Raw genomic sequence first — 23,400 nt, 5'->3', positions numbered from 1 at the left:
AGCACGAAACAGGTCTGTATTTCAGGCTAGCTGTGGTGTTTTGATGGGAGGTCTGGGTGCTTGTAGTATCTCTGTAGTAAAAGTCTGTTACTCTGGTCTCTCTCTACAGGTCTGATATCCAGAAAGACACTATTACCACGCCAAGGAAGACAGGCGAGACTCTCATCTCACATGGACGCTGTAAAGACCTGGGACTGTTTTTAAAATAAAAAGAAAAGCCACTTTTGAGCATAGCTTTTATATTGTTTTTTTTTTTTTAAAGTTAATTTAAATATTGTTATATTTTTCTTCCCCAAAAGTACTGGTGGGTGCAGTCGTTTTTTTTTCCTGTACTCTATTGGTGGGTTATTCTGTAAATAATTATTTTAATAGTTTCCTGTGAATTTATGAATGGTTGGTTTCTTTATCGTCTTGTTGACCACTTTTACTGCAACTTCTGATTCACCTGTTGATTGATGTTATACCCTGGGATGAAAGGCTAGTTCTGTGTTATACCCTGGGATGAAAGGCTAGTTCTGTTATACCCTGGGATGAAAGACTAGTTCTGTGTTATACCCTGGGATGAAAGACTAGTTCTGGTTCACCTGTTGATTGATGTTATACCCTGGGATGAAAGGCTAGTTCTGTTATACCCTGGGATGAAAGGCTAGTTCTGTTATACCCTGGGATGAAAGACTAGTTCTGTGTTATACCCTGGGATGAAAGACTAGTTCTGGTTCACCTGTTGATTGATGTTATACCCTGGGATGAAAGGCTAGTTCTGTTATACCCTGGGATGAAAGGCTAGTTCTGTTATACCCTGGGATGAAAGGCTAGTTCTGGTTCACCTGTTGATTGATGTTATACCCTGGGATGAAAGGCTAGTTCTGTTATACCCTGGGATGAAAGGCTAGTTCTGTTATACCCTGGGATGAAAGACTAGTTCTGATATACCCTGGGATGAAAGGCTAGTTCTGTTATACCCTGGGATGAAAGGCTAGTTCTGTTATACCCTGGGATGAAAGGCTAGTTCTGTTATACCCGGGGATGAAAGGCTAGTTCTGGTTCACCTGTTGATTGATGATATACCCTGGGATGAAAGGCTAGTTCTGATATACCCTGGGATGAAAGGCTAGTTCTGGTTCACCTGTTGATTGATGTTATACCCTGGGATGAAAGGCTAGTTCTGTTATACCCTGGGATGAAAGACTAGTTCTGGTTCACCTGTTGATTGATGTTATACCCTGGGATGAAAGGCTAGTTCTGTTATACCCTGGGATGAAAGACTAGTTCTGGTTCACCTGTTGATTAATGTTACACCATGGGATGAAAGGCTAGTTCTGATATACCCTGGGATGATAGGCTAGTTCTGGTTCACCTGTTGATTGATGTTATACCCTGGGATGAAAGGCTAGTTCTGTTATACCCTGGGATGAAAGGCTAGTTCTGTTATACCCTGGGATGAAAGACTAGTTCTGGTATACCCTGGGATGAAAGGCTAGTTCTGGTATACCCTGGGATGAAAGGCTAGTTCTGATATACCCTGGGATGAAAGGCTAGTTCTGTTATACCCTGGGATGAAAGGCTAGTTCTGGTATACCCTGGGATGAAAGGCTAGTTCTGTTATACCCTGGGATGAAAGGCTAGTTCTGTTATACCCTGGGATGAAAGGCTAGTTCTGATATACCATGGGATGAAAGGCTAGTTCTGATATACCCTGGGATGAAAGGCTAGTTCTGGTATACCCTGGGATGAAAGGCTAGTTCTGGTTCACCTGTTGATTGATGATATACCCTGGGATGAAAGGCTAGTTCTTATATACCCTGGGATGAAAGGCTAGTTCTGAATCAGTCAGCATACTCTTCAAAAAAGGTCCAAAGCAACATGTTTATTTTTCGGCATTCTGGTACGACTCTTTTTACAGTGTCTTCACATAACGTCAGATTCCTCCATCTTGTTTTACTGTGGTGGTGTTTTTGTTCTGTGTCTCGGTCTGTTGCCACTTCCTGTAGCCGTTCAGGTCTGACTGAGGGTGTATCCCAAATAGCAACCTATTCATTATGTAGGGGATTACTGTTGACCAGAGACCTATGGCCAAAACTAGTGCACTATATATAGTGAATAAGGTGCTATTTGTGACGTGAGCCTGACTCCAGGTCAGTTCCCTGACAGGTCAGAGCCAGTGGGTCTGAGAGGCTGAGGTCCTGTCCTCCTGATCGTAGTAGATCTGTCCTCCCAGCTGAGTGACTCGGGGCTGTTGTGCTGTAGAACAGAGGGAGGAGAATGGTACACACCGAGAGAAGAAGAGAGAGAGAGAGGCTACTTTCACCAGTACACACCGAGAGAAGAAGAAGAGAGAGAGAGAGGCTACTTTCACCGGTACACACCGAGAGAAGAAGAAGAGAGAGAGAGAGGCTACTTTCACCGGTACACACCGAGAGAAGAAGAAGAGAGAGAGAGGCTACTTTCACCAGTACACACCGAGAGAAGAAGAAGAGAGAGAGAGAGGCTACTTTCACCGGTACACACCGAGAGAAGAAGAAGAGAGAGAGAGAGGCTACTTTCACCAGTACACACCGAGAGAAGAAGAAGAGAGAGAGAGGCTACTTTCACCAGTACACACCGAGAGAAGAAGAGAGAGAGAGAGGCTACTTTCACCGGTACACACCGAGAGAAGAAGAGAGAGAGAGGCTACTTTCACCGGTACACACCGAGAGAGGCTACTTTCACCGGTACACACCGAGAGAGGCTACTTTCACCGGTACACACCGAGAGAGGCTACTTTCACCGGTACACACCGAGAGAGGCTACTTTCACCGGTACACACCGAGAGAAGAAGAAGAGAGAGAGGCTACTTTCACCGGTACACACCGAGAGAAGAAGAAGAGAGAGAGAGAGGCTACTTTCACCGGTACACACCGAGAGAAGAAGAAGAGAGAGAGAGGCTACTTTCACCGGTACACACCGAGAGAAGAAGAAGAGAGAGAGAGAGGCTACTTTCACCGGTACACACCGAGAGAAGAAGAAGAGAGAGAGAGGCTACTTTCACCGGTACACACCGAGAGAGGCTACTTTCACCAGTACACACCGAGAGAAGAAGAGAGAGAGAGAGGCTACTTTCACCGGTACACACCGAGAGAGGCTACTTTCACCGGTACACACCGAGAGAGGCTACTTTCACCGGTACACACCGAGAGAGGCTACTTTCACCGGTACACACCGAGAGAGGCTACTTTCACCGGTACACACCGAGAGAAGAAGAGAGAGAGAGGCTACTTTCACCGGTACACACCGAGAGAGGCTACTTTCACCGGTACACACCGAGAGAGGCTACTTTCACCGGTACACACCGAGAGAAGAAGAGAGAGAGAGGCTACTTTCACCGGTACACACCGAGAGAGGCTACTTTCACCGGTACACACCGAGAGAGGCTACTTTCACCGGTACACACCGAGAGAAGAAGAGAGAGAGAGGCTACTTTCACCGGTACACACCGAGAGAGGCTACTTTCACCGGTACACACCGAGAGAGGCTACTTTCACCGGTACACACCGAGAGAAGAAGAGAGAGAGAGGCTACTTTCACCGGTACACACCGAGAGAGGCTACTTTCACCGGTACACACCGAGAGAGGCTACTTTCACCGGTACACACCGAGAGAAGAAGAGAGAGAGAGAGGCTACTTTCACCTACAGTTTCAAATTAAAAAAAATAAAAATAAAAAATGTTTCTTGTTCATATACATTTTGTTTGTTTTTAAGATGGCATTAAGAAGAAAGGAAAACCTCTAAATGTACATTGTCTGTCTGTAAATATTTGCACCGGTGGTGCTCTCTGGTTCTAGTATTGTGTAGGAGAGGAAGACTGTGATAGCGGTGTACATGTATCAACCTGTAGAAAGCAGCAGGGAATCACCATTCAACACACAAAATGACTTTCCACTCGTTGAATCTGGAGCACGAATGTCTTCATCCCCTGGCATCTCTCTTCATCCTAACACGTTCAAACTTTTAATAAACATGTGTTGGCTTTTGTATCCAGAAGGAGGGTGTTGGTTTTCACTGGGATCCTGAAGGGGGGTGTAGGTCAGTCAACATCTTCCTGAGGTTGGGGGGGAACACTGTGTGTCTGTCTTACTGTGTTGAGGTGGGGGGACACTGTGCCTGTCTTACTGTGTTGAGGTGGGGGGACACTGGGTCTGTAGTCTGTCTTACTGTGTTGAGGTGGGGGGGACACTGTGCCTGTCTTACTGTGTTGAGGTGGGGGGACACTGGGTCTGTAGTCTGTCTTACTGTGTTGAGGTGGGGGGGACACTGTGTCTGTAGTCTGTCTTACTGTGTTGAGGTGGGGGGACACTGTGTCTGTAGTCTGTCTTACTGTGTTGAGGTGGGGGGACACTGTGTCTGTAGTCTGTCTTACTGTGTTGAGGTGGGGGGACACTGTGTCTGTAGTCTGTCTTACTGTGTTGAGGTGGGGGGACACTGTGTCTGTAGTCTGTCTTACTGTGTTGAGGTGGGGGGGACACTGTCTGTAGTCTGTCTTACTGTGTTGAGGTGGGGGGACACTGTGTCTGTAGTCTGTCTTACTGTGTTGAGGTGTGGGGAACACTGTCTGTCTTACTGTGTTGAGGTGGGGGGACACTGTGTCTGTAGTCTGTCTTACTGTGTTGAGGTGGGGGGACACTGTCTGTAGTCTGTCTTACTGTGTTGAGGTGGGGGGACACTGTGTCTGTAGTCTGTCTTACTGTGTTGAGGTGGGGGGAACACTGTCTGTCTTACTGTGTTGAGGTGGGGGGACACTGGGTCTGTAGTCTGTCTTACTGTGTTGAGGTGGGGGGAACACTGTCTGTAGTCTGTCTTACTGTGTTGAGGTGGGGGGACACTGTGTCTGTAGTCTGTCTTACTGTGTTGAGGTGGGGGGACACTGTGTCTGTAGTCTGTCTTACTGTGTTGAGGTGGGGGGACACTGTGTCTGTAGTCTGTCTTACTGTGTTGAGGTGGGGGGAACACTGTCTGTAGTCTGTCTTACTGTGTTGAGGTGTGGGGAACACTGTCTGTAGTCTGTCTTACTGTGTTGAGGTGGGGGGACACTGGGTCTGTAGTCTGTCTTACTGTGTTGAGGTGGGGGGGACACTGGGTCTGTAGTCTTAAGGAAACAGACTGACTGTACGACAGTGTCCTCTGTCCAGCTGCTCCAGACAGTCAGAGTAGCGCTGGGCTAGAGGAAGGGAGAACTAGAACAAGGAAAGGAAAGATGGATCTCTCAGAGAGAAGTCACGCTAGATTGAAGATTTTGGTTCAAGAGGCCCTGGATGTTGTGTTTTTGTTGGGCCCCCCCCCCCATCTGGACAATATTCTAGGGGAAACACTGAGAGGAAATCCCAAGGCGCTCACCTCCAACCACTGCAGGAGCTGCTGCTCTCTGCTCTTCTCCCGTCTCTCAGAACAAATGATTCTGAGCAGCTCAGAGACAAAGTCGTCAGCCTTCACCTGTCCTGTCTGGGACGGGGACGAGAGGGACGGAGAGAAGGGGTCAGGGACGGAGAGAAGGGGTCAGGGACGGAGAGAAGGGTTGAGGGACGGAGAGAAGGGGTCAGGGACGGAGAGAAGGGTTGAGGGACGGAATGAGAGCTGCACCCGAAGAGACTCATCTTTACCAAACCAACATGGACACCTCAGGTGACCACTCAAAACAGTTTAACAGAACATCAACTTCATAATATTAGCAATAATTTTAAAAAAAGTCCTTATAACCAACAACCAAGGGGAAGTTTCCCAGACACAGGTTAAACCTGCTCCTGGATTTAACAGCTCAATGCAGATTCAACATTGAGTTGACATTTTAACCTGTGTGTCCAGGAAACTGCCCCCAGACGTATCGTCTTATTACCCAGAGGAAATAGACCAGGTTGGTTATCTTGAGAGTGCAGTCCAGGAAACTGCCCCCAGACGTATCGTCTTATTACCCAGAGGAAATAGACCAGGTTGGTTATCTTGAGAGTGCAGTCCTTGGAGTCCTCTAGTCTTATGGAGTCCAGGATGAGTCCGGTCAGAAAGACAAGGCACTGCCTCCCAAACACCATGTCCTCCCAGGACACATTGAAGCAGGCAACAGCCACATCTGGACCTGGAGACAAGACTGTCTGGATGCAAATCACCTTGTTGACCACGACTCAGCAGGGAATTTATATATATATATAGACAACAGACTCTCTACAGTCTAAACTACTGTTGTATACGTCCCAAATGGCTCCCTCTTCCTTTTGTTATAGTGCTTTGCTTTTAACCAGTAGTGCACTATATAGGGAGTAGTCTTCCATTAGGGACGCAACCTGTTTCTCATTAAACAGAGGAAACCAACAGCAGACAACAGTCCTGTTCTAATGAACTAGAGGAGTACAGCTTCATGATAGTTGTTCTATCCTGCTGTGGCCAGTAAACAGAGGAAACCAACAGCAGACAACAGTCCTGTTCTAATGAACTAGAGGAGTACAGCTTCATGATAGTTGTTCTATCCTGCTGTGGCCAGTAAACAGAGGAAACCAACAGCAGACAACAGTCCTGTTCTAATGAACTAGAGGAGTACAGCATCATGATAGTTGTTCTATCCTGAATACATTTAGTTCTGGTGCCAAGACTAGTAAACACCTTCCATACCACACGCTACATACCACACCACACACTACATACCACGCTACATACCACACCACACACTACATACCACGCTACATACCACACCACACACTACATACCACGCTACATACCACACCACACACTACATACCACACCAAGAATAGTAAACACCTTCCATACCACGCTACATACCACACCACACACTACATACCACGCTACATACCACACCACACACTACATACCACGCTACATACCACACCACACACTACATACCACGCTACATACCACACCACACACTACATACCACACCAAGAATAGTAAACACCTTCCATACCACACGCTACATACCACACCACACACTACATACCACGCTACATACCACACCACACACTACATACCACGCTACATACCACACCACACACTACATACCACGCTACATACCACACCACACACTACATACCACACCAAGAATAGTAAACACCTTCCATACCACGCTACATACCACACCACACACTACATACCACGCTACATACCACACCACACACTACATACCACGCTACATACCACACCACACACTACATACCACGCTACATACCACACCACACACTACATACCACGCCAAGAATAGTAAACACCTCCCATACCACACTACATACCACACCACACACTACATACCACGCTACATACCACACCACACACTACATACCACACCACACACTACATACCACACCACACACTACATACCACACCAAGAATAGTAAACACCTTCCATACCACGCTACATACCACACCACACACTACATACCACACCACACACTACATACCACACCACACACTACATACCTTGCCAAGACTAGTAAACACCTTCCATACCACACTACATACCTTGCCAAGACTAGTAAACACCTAACATACCACGCTACATACCACACACTACATACCACGCCAAGACTAGTAAACACCTTCCATACCACGCTACATACCACACCACACACTACATACCACGCTACATACCACACCACACACTACATACCTTGCCAAGACTAGTAAACACCTTCCATACCACGCTACATACCACACCACACACTACACACCACGCTACATACCACACCACACACTACATACCACGCCAAGAATAGTAAACACCTTCCATACCACGCTACATACCACACACTACATACCACACCACACACTACATACCACGCCAAGACTAGTAAACACCTTCCATACCACGCTACATACCACACCACACACTACATACCACGATACATACCACACCACACACTACATACCTTGCCAAGACTAGTAAACACCTTCCATACCACGCTACATACCACACCACACACTACATACCACGCTACATACCACACCACACACTACATACCACGCTACATACCACACCACACACTACATACCACGCCAAGACTAGTAAACACGCTACATACCACGCTACATACCACACCACACGCTACATAACACGCTACATACCACAACACACGCTACATACCACGACCAAGACTAGTAAACACCTTCTATACCACATTACATACCACGCTACATACCACGACCAAGACTAGTAAACACCTTCCATACCACGCTACATACCACGACCAAGACTAGTAAACCCCTTCCATACCATGCTACATACCACGACCACGGATAGTAAACACCTTCCATACCACGCTACATACCACACCACACACTACATACCACGCCAAGACTAGTAAACACGCTACATACCACAACACACGCTACATACCACACCACACGCTACACAACACACGCTACATACCACGACCAAGACTAGTAAACACATTCCATACCACGCTACATACCACGACCAAGACTAGTAAACACATTACATACCACGCTACATACCACGACCAAGACTAGTAAACCCCTTCCATACCATGCTACATACCACACGCTACATACCACGACCAAGACTAGTAAACACCTTCCATACCAGACTACATACCACGCTACATACCACACCAAGACTAGTAAACACATTCCATACCACGCTACATATCACACCAAGACTAGTAAACACACTACATACCACGACCAAGACTAGTAAACACATTCCATACCACGCTACATATCACACCAAGACTAGTAAACACACTACATACCACGACCAAGACTAGTAAACACATTCCATACCACGACCAAGACTAGTAAACACCTTCCATAACACGCTACATACCACACCACGTCTAGTAAACACATTACATACCACGCTACGTACCACGACCAAGACTAGTAAACACATTCCATACCACGCTACATACCACACGCTACATACCACGACCAAGACTAGTAAACACCTTCCATACCACGCTACATACCACGACCAAGACTAGTAAACACATTCCATACCACGCTACATACCACACGCTACATACCACGACCAAGACTAGTAAACACATTCCATACCATGCTACATACCACACGCTACATACCATGACCAAGACTAGTAAACACCTTCCATAACACTCTACATACCACACTACATACCAAACACTACATACCATGACCAAGACTAGTAAACACCTTCCATAACACTCTACATACCACACTACATACCACACCACGTCTAGTAAACACATTACATACCACGACCAAGACTAGTAAACACATTACATACCACGCTACATACCACACGCTACATACCACGACCAAGACTAGTAAACACATTCCATACCACGCTACATACCACACGCTACATACCATGACCAAGACTAGTAAACACCTTCCATACCACGCTACATATCACACCAAGACTAGTAAACACACTACATACCACGACCAAGACTAGTAAACACATTCCATACCACGCTACATATCACACCAAGACTAGTAAACACACTACATACCACGACCAAGACTAGTAAACACATTCCATACCACGACCAAGACTAGTAAACACCTTCCATAACACGCTACATACCACACCACGTCTAGTAAACACATTACATACCACGCTACATACCACGACCAAGACTAGTAAACACATTCCATACCACGCTACATACCACCACCAAGACTAGTAAACACCTTCCATACCACGCTACATACCACACGCTACATACCACGACCAAGACTAGTAAACACCTTCCATACCACGCTACATACCACGACCAAGACTAGTAAACACATTCCATACCACGCTACATACCACACGCTACATACCACGACCAAGACTAGTAAACACATTCCATACCATGCTACATACCACACGCTACATACCATGACCAAGATTAGTAAACACCTTCCATAACACTCTACATACCACACTACATACCACACGCTACATACCATGACCAAGACTAGTAAACACCTTCCATAACACTCTACATACCACACTACATACCACACCACGTCTAGTAAACACATTACATACCACGCTACATACCACGACCAAGACTAGTAAACACATTACATACCACGCTACATACCACACGCTACATACCACGACCAAGACTAGTAAACACATTACATACCACGCTACATACCACACGCTACATACCACGACCAAGACTAGTAAACACATTCCATACCACGCTACATACCACACGCTACATACCATGACCAAGACTAGTAAACACCTTCCATAACACTCTACATACCACACTACATACCACGACCAAGACTAGTAAACACACTACATACCACGACCAAGACTAGTAAACACATTCCATACCATGCTACATATCACACCAAGACTAGTAAACACACTACATACCACGACCAAGACTAGTAAACACATTCCATACCACGCTACATATCACACCAAGACTAGTAAACACACTACATACCACGACCAAGACTAGTAAACACCTTCCATAACACGCTACATACCACGACCAAGACTAGTAAACACCTTCCATACCACACTACATACCACGACCAAGACTAGTAAACACATTCCATACCACGCTACATACCACGACCAAGACTAGTAAACACATTCCATACCACGCTACATACCACACGCTACATACCATGACCAAGACTAGTAAACACCTTCCATAACACTCTACATACCACACCACGTCTAGTAAACACATTCCATACCACGCTACATACCACACGCTACATACCACGACCAAGACTAGTAAACACATTCCATACCACGCTACATACCACACGCTACATACCATGACCAAGACTAGTAAACACCTTCCATACCACGCTACATACCACGACCAAGACTAGTAAACACCTTCCATAACACGCTACATACCACACTACATACCACACCACGTCTAGTAAACACATTACATACCACACTACATACCACGACCAAGACTAGTAAACACAGTCCATACCACAACCAAGACTAGTAAACACTTGCCATACCACGCTACATATCACACCACGTCTAGTAAACACATTACATACCACGACCAAGACTAGTAAACACATTCCATACCACAACCAAGACTAGTAAACACCTGCCATACCACGCTACATACCACGCTACATATCACACCAAGACTAGTAAACACACTACATACCACGACCAAGACTAGTAAACACATTCCATACCACACCAAGACTAGTAAACACATTACATACCACGACCAAGACTAGTAAACACCTGCCATACCACGCTACATACCACGCTACATATCACACCAAGACTAGTAAACACACTACATACCACGACCAAGACTAGTAAACACCTGCCATACCACGCTACATACCACACGCTACATACCACGACCAAGACTAGTAAACACCTGCCATACCACACTCCATACCACGCTACATACCACGACTAGTAAACACCTTCCATACCACACTACATACCACGACCAGTAAACACGCTACATACCACGACTAGCAAACACGCTACATACCACGACCAAGACTAGTAAACACCTGCCATACCACACTCCATACCACGCTACATACCACGACTAGTAAACACCTGCCATACCACGCTACATACCACACGCTACATACCACGACCAAGACTAGTAAACACCTGCCATACCACACTCCATACCACGCTACATACCACGACTAGTAAACACCTTCCATACCACACTACATACCACGACCAGTAAACACGCTACATACCACGACCAGTAAACACGCTACATACCACGACCAAGACTAGTAAACACCTTCCATACCACGCCAAGACTAGTAAACACATTACATACCACGACCAAGACTAGTAAACACCTGCCATACCACGCTACATACCACGCTACATATCACACCAAGACTAGTAAACACACTACATACCACGACCAAGACTAGTAAACACCTTCCATACCACGCTACATACCACGCTACATATCACACCAAGACTAGTAAACACACTACATACCACGACCAAGACTAGTAAACACCTTCCATACCACGCTACATACCACACGCTACATACCACGACCAAGACTAGTAAACACCTTCCATACCACACTACATACCACGACCAAGACTAGTAAACACCTTCCATACCACACTACATACCACGACCAAGACTAGTAAACACCTTCCATACCACGCTACATACCACACGCTACATACCACGACTAGTAAACACCTTCCATACCACGCTACATACCACACCACACACTACATACCACGCCAAGACTAGTAAACACCTTCCATACCACGCTACATACCACACTCCATACCACGACCAGTAAACACGCTACATACCACGACCAAGACTAGTAAACACATTCCATACCACGCTACATATCACGACCAGTAAACACGCTACATACCACGACCAAGACTAGTAAACACCTTCCATACCACGCCAAGACTAGTAAACACCTGCCATACCACACTCTATCCCACGCTACATACCACGACTAGTAAACACCTTCCATACCACACTACATACCACGACCAGTAAACACGCTACATACCACGACCAAGACTAGTAAACACCTTCCATACCACGCCAAGACTAGTAAACACATTACATACCACGACCAAGACTAGTAAACACCTGCCATACCACGCTACATACCACGCTACATATCACACCAAGACTAGTAAACACACTACATACCACGACCAAGACTAGTAAACACCTTCCATACCACGCTACATACCATGCTACATATCACACCAAGACTAGTAAACACACTACATACCACGACCAAGACTAGTAAACACCTTCCATACCACGCTACATACCACACGCTACATACCACGACCAAGACTAGTAAACACCTTCCATACCACGCTACATACCACACTCCATACCACGACCAGTAAACACGCTACATACCACACCAAGACTAGTAAACACGCTACATACCACGCTACATACCACGACCAAGACTAGTAAACACCTTCCATACCACGCTACATACCACACTCCATACCACGACCAGTAAACACGCTACCTACCACGACCAAGACTAGTAAACACCTTCCATACCACGCTACATACCACACGCTACATACCACGACCAAGACTAGTAAACACACTACATACCACGCTACATACCACGACCAAGACTAGTAAACACCTTCCATACCACGCTACATACCACACGCTACATATCACACCAAGACTAGTAAACACACTACATACCACGACCAAGACTAGTAAACACATTCCATACCACGACCACGTCTAGTAAACACATTCCATACCACGCTACATACCACGACCAAGACTAGTAAACACCTTCCATACCACGCTACATACCACACGCTACATACCACGCTACATGCTACATACCACGCCACACACCACTGTACATCACACTATGCCCTCCTCAGCACGACAGTTGGTTTACGTTTCTAACAAGGAATGTGTCAAATCCATCATAGCTGCTGGACCAGATTCCTGTTACTAACCATGAGACTGTTACCATAGACTACCATGAGACTGTTACCATAGACTACCATGAGACTGTTACCATAGACTTCTATATCTACTACCATGAGACTGTTACCATAGACTACCATGAGACTGTTACTATAGACTTCTATATCTACTACCATGAGACTGTTACCATAGACTTCTATATCTACTACCATGAGACTGTTACCATAGACTACCATGAGACTGATTTCAGAAAGTTGTCTCCATCTCTCCCTTGTGGACAGGGAAGCGTACTGCATGCAGTGGTCTCACAGCGTTTACTGAGCACAGTAACATAGATATCAAACCATCTCACAGCTTTAAACCATCTCACAGTAACATAGATATCAAACCATCTCACAGTAGCATAGATATCTAACCATCTCACAGTAACATAGATATCAAACCATCTCACAGTAACATAGATATCTAACCATCTCACAGTAACATAGATATCAAACCATCTCACAGTAACATAGATATCTAACCATCCCACAGTAACATAGATATCAAACCATCTCACAGTAACATAGATATCTAACCATCTCACAGTAACATAGATATCAAACCATCCCACAGTAACATAGATATCTAACCATCTCACAGTAACATAGATATCAAACCATCCCACAGTAACATAGATATCAAACCATCTCACAGTAACATAGATATCAAACCATCTCACAGTAACATAGATATCAAACCATCTCACAGTAACATAGATATCTAACCATCTCACAGCAACATAGATATCTAACCATCTCACAGTAACATAGATATCAAACCATCTCACAGTAACATAGATATCAAACCATCTCACAGTAACATAGATATCAAACCATCCCACAGTAACATAGATATCAAACCATCTCACAGTAACATAGATATCTAACCATCTCACAGTAACATAGATATCAAACCATCCCACAGTAACATAGATATCTAACCATCCCACAGTAACATAGATATCAAACCACCTCACAGTAACATAGATATCAAACCATCTCACAGTAACATAGATATCAAACCATCTCACAGTAACATAGATATCTAACCATCTCACAGTAACATAGATATCTAACCATCTCACAGCAACATAGATATCAAACCATCTCACAGTAACATAGATATCAAACCATCTCACAGTAACATAGATATCAAACCATCTCACAGTATCAAACCATCTCACAGTAACATAGATATCAAACCATCCCACAGTATCAAACCATCTCACAGTAACATAGATATCAAACCATCCCACAGTAACATAGATATCTAACCATCTCACAGTAACATAGATATCAAACCATCTCACAGTATCAAACCATCTCACAGTAACATAGATATCAAACCATCTCACAGTAACATAGATATCAAACCATCTCACAGTAACATAGATATCTAACCATCTCACAGTAACATAGATATCAAACCATCTCACAGTAACATAGATATCTAACCATCTCACAGTAACATAGATATCTAACCATCTCACAGTAACATAGATATCTAACCATTTCACAGTAACATAGATATCTAACCATCTCACAGTAACATATATATCAAACCATCTCACAGTAACATAGATATCAAACCATCTCACAGTAACATAGATATCAAACCATCTCACAGTATCAAACCATCTCACAGTAACATAGATATCAAACCATCCCACAGTATCAAACCATCTCACAGTAACATAGATATCAAACCATCCCACAGTAACATAGATATCTAACCATCTCACAGTAACATAGATATCAAACCATCTCACAGTATCAAACCATCTCACAGTAACATAGATATCAAACCATCTCACAGTAACATAGATATCAAACCATCTCACAGTAACATAGATATCTAACCATCTCACAGTAACATAGATATCTAACCATTTCACAGTAACATAGATATCTAACCATCTCACAGTAACATAGATATCAAACCATCTCACAGTAACATAGATATCTAACCATCTCACAGTAACATAGATATCAAACCATCTCACAGTAACATAGATATCTAACCATCTCACAGTAACATAGATATCAAACCATCTCACAGTAACATAGATATCAAACCATCTCACAGCAACATAGATATCAAACCATCTCACAGCAACATAGATATCAAACCATCCCACAGTAACATAGATATCTAACCATCTCACAGTAACAGGTGAAGGACTTACTCTTGATATCTCCTCTCACATTTAGGTTTTTGTCGGCTCCGTAACCTGAGGGGGAAAAGTATGTTTTTTAAATTTACCTTTGGAAAATACATGGCCACTGACTATACAGAGTGTAGGCTAAATACTATACAGAGTGTAGGCTAAATACCACAGAGTGTAGGCTAAATACATGTCCACTGACTATACAGAGTGTAGGCTAAATACTATACAGAGTGTAGGCTAAATACTATACAGAGTGTAGGCTAAATACTATACAGAGTGTAGGCTAAATACTATACAGAGTGTAGGCTAAATACCACAGAGTGTAGGCTAAATACATGTCCACTGACTATACAGAGTGTAGGCTAAATACTATACAGAGTGTAGGCTAAATACTATACAGAGTGTAGGCTAAATACTATACAGAGTGTAGGCTAAATACTATACAGAGTGTAGGCTAAATACCACAGAGTGTAGGCTAAATACATGTCCACTGACTATACAGAGTGTAGGCTAAATACTATACAGAGTGTAGGCTAAATACTATACAGAGTGTAGGCTAAATACTATACAGAGTGTAGGCTAAATACTATACAGAGTGTAGGCTAAATACTATACAGAGTGTAGGCTAAATACTATACAGGGTGTAGGCTAAATACTATACAGAGTGTAGGCTAAATACTATACAGAGTGTAGGCTAAATACCACAGAGTGTAGGCTAAATACATGTCCACTGACTATACAGAGTGTAGGCTAAATACTATACAGAGTGTCGGCTAAATACTATACAGAGTGTAGGCTAAATACTATACAGAGTGTAGGCTAAATACTATACAGAGTGTAGGCTAAATACTATACAGAGTGTAGGCTAAATACTATACAGAGTGTAGGCTAAATACTATACAGGGTGTAGGCTAAATACTATACAGAGTGTAGGCTAAATACATGGCCACTGACTATACAGAGTGTAGGCTAAATACCACTGACTATACAGAGTGTAGGCTAAATACTATACAGAGTGTAGGCTAAATACATGGCCACTGACTATACAGAGTGTAGGCTAAATACCACTGACTATACAGAGTGTAGGCTAAATACTATACAGAGTGTAGGCTAAATACTACACAGAGTGTAGGCTAAATACATGTCCCCTGACTACACAGAGTGTAGGCTAAATACTATACAGAGTGTAGGCTAAATACTACACAGAGTGTAGGCTAAATACATGTCCCCTGACTACACAGAGTGTAGGCTAAATACCACTGACTATACAGAGTGTAGGCTAAATACTATACAGAGTGTAGGCTAAATACCACTGACTATACAGAGTGTAGGCTAAATACCACTGACTATACAGAGTGTAGGCTAAATACATGTCCACTGACAATACATGTCCCCTGACTATACAGAGTGTAGGCTAAATACCACTGACTATACAGAGTGTAGGCTAAATACTATACAGAGTGTAGGCTAAATACATGTCCCCTGACTACACAGTGTAGGCTAAATACTACACAGAGTGTAGGCTAAATATATGTCCCCTGACTACACAGAGTGTAGGCTAAATACCACTGACTATACAGAGTGTAGGCTAAATACTATACAGAGTGTAGGCTAAATACATGTCCCCTGACTACACAGAGTGTAGGCTAAATACTACACAGAGTGTAGGCTAAATACATGTCCCCTGACTACACAGAGTGTAGGCTAAATACCACTGACTATACAGAGTGTAGGCTAAATACTATACAGAGTGTAGGCTAAATACCACTGACTATACAGAGTGTAGGCTAAATACCACTGACTATACAGAGTGTAGGCTAAATACTATACAGAGTGTAGGCTAAATACCACTGACTATACAGAGTGTAGGCTAAATACCACTGACTCTACAGAGTTTAGGCTAAATACCACTGACTATACAGAGTGTAGGCTAAATACATGTCCACTGACAATACATGGCCACTGACTACACAGAGTGTAGGCTAAATACATGGCTACTGACTATACAGAGTGTAGGCTAAATACTATACAGAGTGTAGGCTAAATACTATAGAGTGTAGGCTAAATACATGTCCCCTGACTACACAGAGTGTAGGCTAAATACATGGCCACTGACTACACAGAGTGTAGGCTAAATACTACACAGAGTGTAGGCTAAATACATGGCCACTGACTATACAGAGTGTAGGCTAAATACTACACAGAGTGTAGGCTAAATACATGGCCACTGACTATACAGAGTGTAGGCTAAATACTACACAGAGTGTAGGCTAAATACATGGCCACTGACTACACAGAGTGTAGGCTAAATACATGGCTACTGACTATACAGAGTGTAGGCTAAATACATGGCTACTGACTATACAGAGTGTAGGCTAAATACTACTGACTACACAGAGTGTAGGCTAAATACATGTCCACTGACTATACAGAGTGTAGGCTAAATACCACTGACTATACAGAGTGTAGGCTAAATACATGTCCACTGACTATACAGAGTGTAGGCTAAATACCACTGACTATACAGAGTGTAGGCTAAATACTATACAGAGTGTAGGCTAAATACATGGCCACTGACTATACAGAGTGTAGGCTAAATACCACTGACTATACAGAGTGTAGGCTAAATACTATACAGAGTGTAGGCTAAATACATGGCCACTGACTATAGAGTGTAGGCTAAATACCACTGACTATACAGAGTGTAGGCTAAATACTATACAGAGTGTAGGCTAAATACATGGCTACTGACTATACAGAGTGTAGGCTAAATACTATGCAGAGTGTAGGCTAAATACCACTGACTATACAGAGTGTAGGCTAAATACATGTCCACTGACTATACAGAGTGTAGGCTAAATACCACTGACTATACAGAGTGTAGGCTAAATACATGTCCAGTGACTATACAGAGTGTAGGCTAAATACTACACAGAGTGTAGGCTAAATACATGGCTACTGACTATACAGAGTGTAGGCTAAATACTATACAGAGTGTAGGCTAAATACCACTGACTATACAGAGTGTAGGCTAAATACATGTCCACTGACTATACAGAGTGTAGGCTAAATACCACTGACTATACAGAGTGTAGGCTAAATACTATACAGAGTGTAGGCTAAATACTGTACAGAGTGTAGGCTAAATACTATACAGAGTGTAGGCTAAATACTATACAGAGTGTAGGCTAAATACTATACAGAGTGTAGGCTAAATACTATACAGAGTGTAGGCTAAATACTATACATAGTGTAGGCTAAATACTATACAGAGTGTAGGCTAAATATATGTCCACTGACTATACAGAGTGTAGGCTAAATACTATACAGAGTGTAGGCTAAATACTATACAGAGTGTAGGCTAAATACATGTCCACTGACTATACAGAGTGTAGGCTAAATACTATACAGAGTGTAGGCTAAATACTATACAGAGTGTAGGCTAAATACATGTCCACTGACTATACAGAGTATAGGCTAAATACATGTCCACTGACTATACAGAGTGTAGGCTAAATACTATACAGAGTGTAGGCTAAATACTATACAGAGTGTAGGCTAAATACTATACAGAGTGTAGGCTAAATACTATACAGAGTGTAGGCTAAATACTATACAGAGTGTAGGCTAAATACTATACAGAGTGTAGGCTAAATACATGTCCACTGACTATACAGAGTGTAGGCTAAATACCACTGACTATACAGAGTGTAGGCTAAATACTATACAGAGTGTAGGCTAAATACTATACAGAGTGTAGGCTAAATACATGTCCACTGACTATACAGAGTGTAGGCTAAATACTATACAGAGTGTAGGCTAAATACTATACAGAGTGTAGGCTAAATACTATACAGAGTGTAGGCTAAATACATGTCCACTGACTATACAGAGTGTAGGCTAAATACTATACAGAGTGTAGGCTAAATACATGTCCCCTGACTACACAGAGTGTAGGCTAAATACTACACAGAGTGTAGGCTAAATACATGTCCCCTGACTACACAGAGTGTAGGCTAAATACCACTGACTATACAGAGTGTAGGCTAAATACTATACAGAGTGTAGGCTAAATACTACTGACTATACAGAGTGTAGGCTAAATACCACTGACTATACAGAGTGTAGGCTAAATACTATACAGAGTGTAGGCTAAATACTATACAGAGTGTAGGCTAAATACCACTGACTATACAGAGTGTAGGCTAAATACCACTGACTATACAGAGTTTAGGCTAAATACCACTGACTATACAGAGTGTAGGCTAAATACATGTCCACTGACAATACATGGCCACTGACTACACAGAGTGTAGGCTAAATACATGGCTACTGACTATACAGAGTGTAGGCTAAATACTATACAGAGTGTAGGCTAAATACTATAGAGTGTAGGCTAAATACATGTCCCCTGACTACACAGAGTGTAGGCTAAATACATGGCCACTGACTACACAGAGTGTAGGCTAAATACTACACAGAGTGTAGGCTAAATACATGTCCCCTGACTACACAGAGTGTAGGCTAAATACTACACAGAGTGTAGGCTAAATACATGGCCACTGACTATACAGAGTGTAGGCTAAATACTACACAGAGTGTAGGCTAAATACATGGCCACTGACTATACAGAGTGTAGGCTAAATACTACACAGAGTGTAGGCTAAATACATGGCCACTGACTACACAGAGTGTAGGCTAAATACATGGCTACTGACTATACAGAGTGTAGGCTAAATACATGGCTACTGACTATACAGAGTGTAGGCTAAATACTACTGACTACACAGAGTGTAGGCTAAATACATGTCCACTGACTATACAGAGTGTAGGCTAAATACCACTGACTATACAGAGTGTAGGCTAAATACATGTCCACTGACTATACAGAGTGTAGGCTAAATACCACTGACTATACAGAGTGTAGGCTAAATACATGTCCACTGACTATACAGAGTGTAGGCTAAATACCACTGACTATACAGAGTGTAGGCTAAATACTATACAGAGTGTAGGCTAAATACATGGCCACTGACTATACAGAGTGTAGGCTAAATACCAATGACTATACAGAGTGTAGGCTAAATACTATACAGAGTGTAGGCTAAATACATGGCCACTGACTATACAGAGTGTAGGCTAAATACCACTGACTGTACAGAGTGTAGGCTAAATACTATACAGAGTGTAGGCTAAATACATGGCTACTGACTATACAGAGTGTAGGCTAAATACTATGCAGAGTGTAGGCTAAATACCACTGACTATACAGAGTGTAGGCTAAATACATGTCCACTGACTATACAGAGTGTAGGCTAAATACATGTCCACTGACTATACAGAGTGTAGGCTAAATACATGTCCAGTGACTATACAGAGTGCAGGCTAAATACTACACAGAGTGTAGGCTAAATACATGGCTACTGACTATACAGAGTGTAGGCTAAATACTATACAGAGTGTAGGCTAAATACCACTGACTATACAGAGTGTAGGCTAAATACATGTCCACTGACTATACAGAGTGTAGGCTAAATACCACTGACTATACAGAGTGTAGGCTAAATACATGTCCACTGACTATACAGAGTGTAGGCTAAATACCACTGACTATACAGAGTGTAGGCTAAATACTATACAGAGTGTAGGCTAAATACTATACAGAGTGTAGGCTAAATACTATACAGAGTGTAGGCTAAGTACTATACAGAGTGTAGGCTAAATACTATACAGAGTGTAGGCTAAATACTATACAGAGTGTAGGCTAAATACTATACATAGTGTAGGCTAAATACTATACAGAGTGTAGGCTAAATATATGTCCACTGACTATACAGAGTGTAGGCTAAATACTATACAGAGTGTAGGCTAAATACTATACAGAGTGTAGGCTAAATACATGTCCACTGACTATACAGAGTGTAGGCTAAATACTATACAGAGTGTAGGCTAAATACTATACAGAGTGTAGGCTAAATACATGTCCACTGACTATACAGAGTGTAGGCTAAATACTATACAGAGTGTAGGCTAAATACTATACAGAGTGTAGGCTAAATACTATACAGAGTGTAGGCTAAATACTATACAGAGTGTAGGCTAAATACTATACAGAGTGTAGGCTAAATACTATACAGAGTGTAGGCTAAATACATGTCCACTGACTATACAGAGTGTAGGCTAAATACATTCAAATATATTGACATCAAGCTTTTTTTAATTCACCTTTTAAAAATGTATGTTCACTATTTATACTAAAGGTATGCAAAATAGATTCCAATACTTTGACAAAGAGAAGAAGAAGAAGAAGTAGAAGAGCTGACCTGTGTGTGGAGGACTGGCTGTGTAGAAGAAGAGCTGACCTGTGTGTGGAGGACTGGCTGTGTAGAAGAAGAGCTGACCTGTGTGTGGAGGACTGGCTGTGTAGAAGAAGAGCTGACCTGTGTGTGGAGGACTGGCTGTGTAGATGAAGAGCTGACCTGTGTGTGGAGGACTGGCTGTGTAGAAGAAGAGCTGACCTGTGTGTGGAGGACTGGCTGTGTAGAAGAAGAGCTGACCTGTGTGTGGAGGACTGGCTGTGTAGATGAAGAGCTGACCTGTGTGTGGAGGACTGGCTGTGTAGAAGAAGAGCTGACCTGTGTGTGGAGGACTGGCTGTGTAGAAGAAGAGCTGACCTGTGTGTGGAGGACTGGCTGTGTAGAAGAAGAGCTGACCTGTGTGTGGAGGACTGGCTGTGTAGAAGAAGAGCTGACCTGTGTGTGGAGGACTGGCTGTGTAGAAGAAGAGCTGACCTGTGTGTGGAGGACTGGCTGTGTAGAAGAAGAGCTGACCTGTGTGTGGAGGACTGGCTGTGTAGAAGAAGAGCTGACCTGTGTGTGGAGGACTGGCTGTGTAGAAGAAGAGCTGACCTGTGTGTGGAGGACTGGCTGTGTAGAAGAAGAGCTGACCTGTGTGTGGAGGACTGGCTGTGTAGAAGAAGAGCTGACCTGTGTGTGGAGGACTGGCTGTGTAGAAGAAGAGCTGACCTGTGTGTGGAGGACTGGCTGTGTAGAAGAAGAGCTGACCTGTGTGTGGAGGACTGGCTGTGTAGATTAGGCTCTGGGTGAAGTATCCTCCAGGCTTCCCTCTGCCCAGGACCGGAGGGTGGTCAACCCTGAGGACACAGCCCCGCACCGGGAACAAGCAGTCCCCCAGGGCAGGTCTGCTCCAATGGAAGTCTTCTACTGAGAGAGAGAGAGAGAGAGAGAGGAAGAGAGAGAGAGAGAGGAAGAGAGAGAGAGAGAGAGGAAGAGAGAGAGAGAGAGAGGAAGAGAGAGAGAAAGAGAGAAAGAAAGAGAGAGAAAGAGAGAGAGACACAGAGAGAGAGAAAGAGAGAGAGAGGAAGAGCGAGAGAGAGAGAGAGAGAGAGAGAGAGAGAGAGAGAGAGAGAGAAAATCAAGCCTCTAAGAGATATCCTCTCCCCTGTTATGAGACATACTGAACACAGCCCTCAGGCCAGGCCTGCTCCAATGGCAGTCTTCTACTCAGAGAGACAGAGAGAGACATAGAGAGAGACAGAGAGAGAGAGAGAGAGCGAATCAAGCCTCTAAGAGATATCCTCTCCCCTGTTATGAGACATACTGAACACAGCCCTCAGGCCAGGCCTGCTCCAAGGCATGCCATCTATACCTGAGACACAGACCCAAGAGACCCGGTGCATCGTGAGATCAGAAGTATCTTTCAGGGTAAAGGAAACCGTTTCAACAGTATTCTGACCCAGTCTCACTC

The 23,400-nt window shown here is 43.5% G+C and overlaps 1 protein-coding gene across 1 annotated transcript in view; it reads left to right on the top strand.

Annotated features, from left to right (window-relative positions):
- The window catches only part of LOC110519438, a 197,020-nt gene extending 196,819 nt beyond the window's left edge, over window positions 1-201 (top strand). Inside the window, exon 28 of the mRNA XM_036964548.1 lies at window positions 110-201. The gene's annotated coding sequence lies outside the window, so the exon portion shown is untranslated. The remainder of the gene's footprint in view (window positions 1-109) is intronic.
- The last annotated feature ends 23,199 nt before the right edge of the window (window positions 202-23,400 follow it).

Source organism: Oncorhynchus mykiss, chromosome 26 (genome assembly GCF_013265735.2).
Source record: "Oncorhynchus mykiss isolate Arlee chromosome 26, USDA_OmykA_1.1, whole genome shotgun sequence".
NCBI classification, from domain to species: domain Eukaryota; kingdom Metazoa; phylum Chordata; class Actinopteri; order Salmoniformes; family Salmonidae; genus Oncorhynchus; species Oncorhynchus mykiss.
The sequence above is the reverse complement of the archived record's forward strand: the minus strand, read 5'-3'. Positions and strand labels throughout refer to the sequence as shown.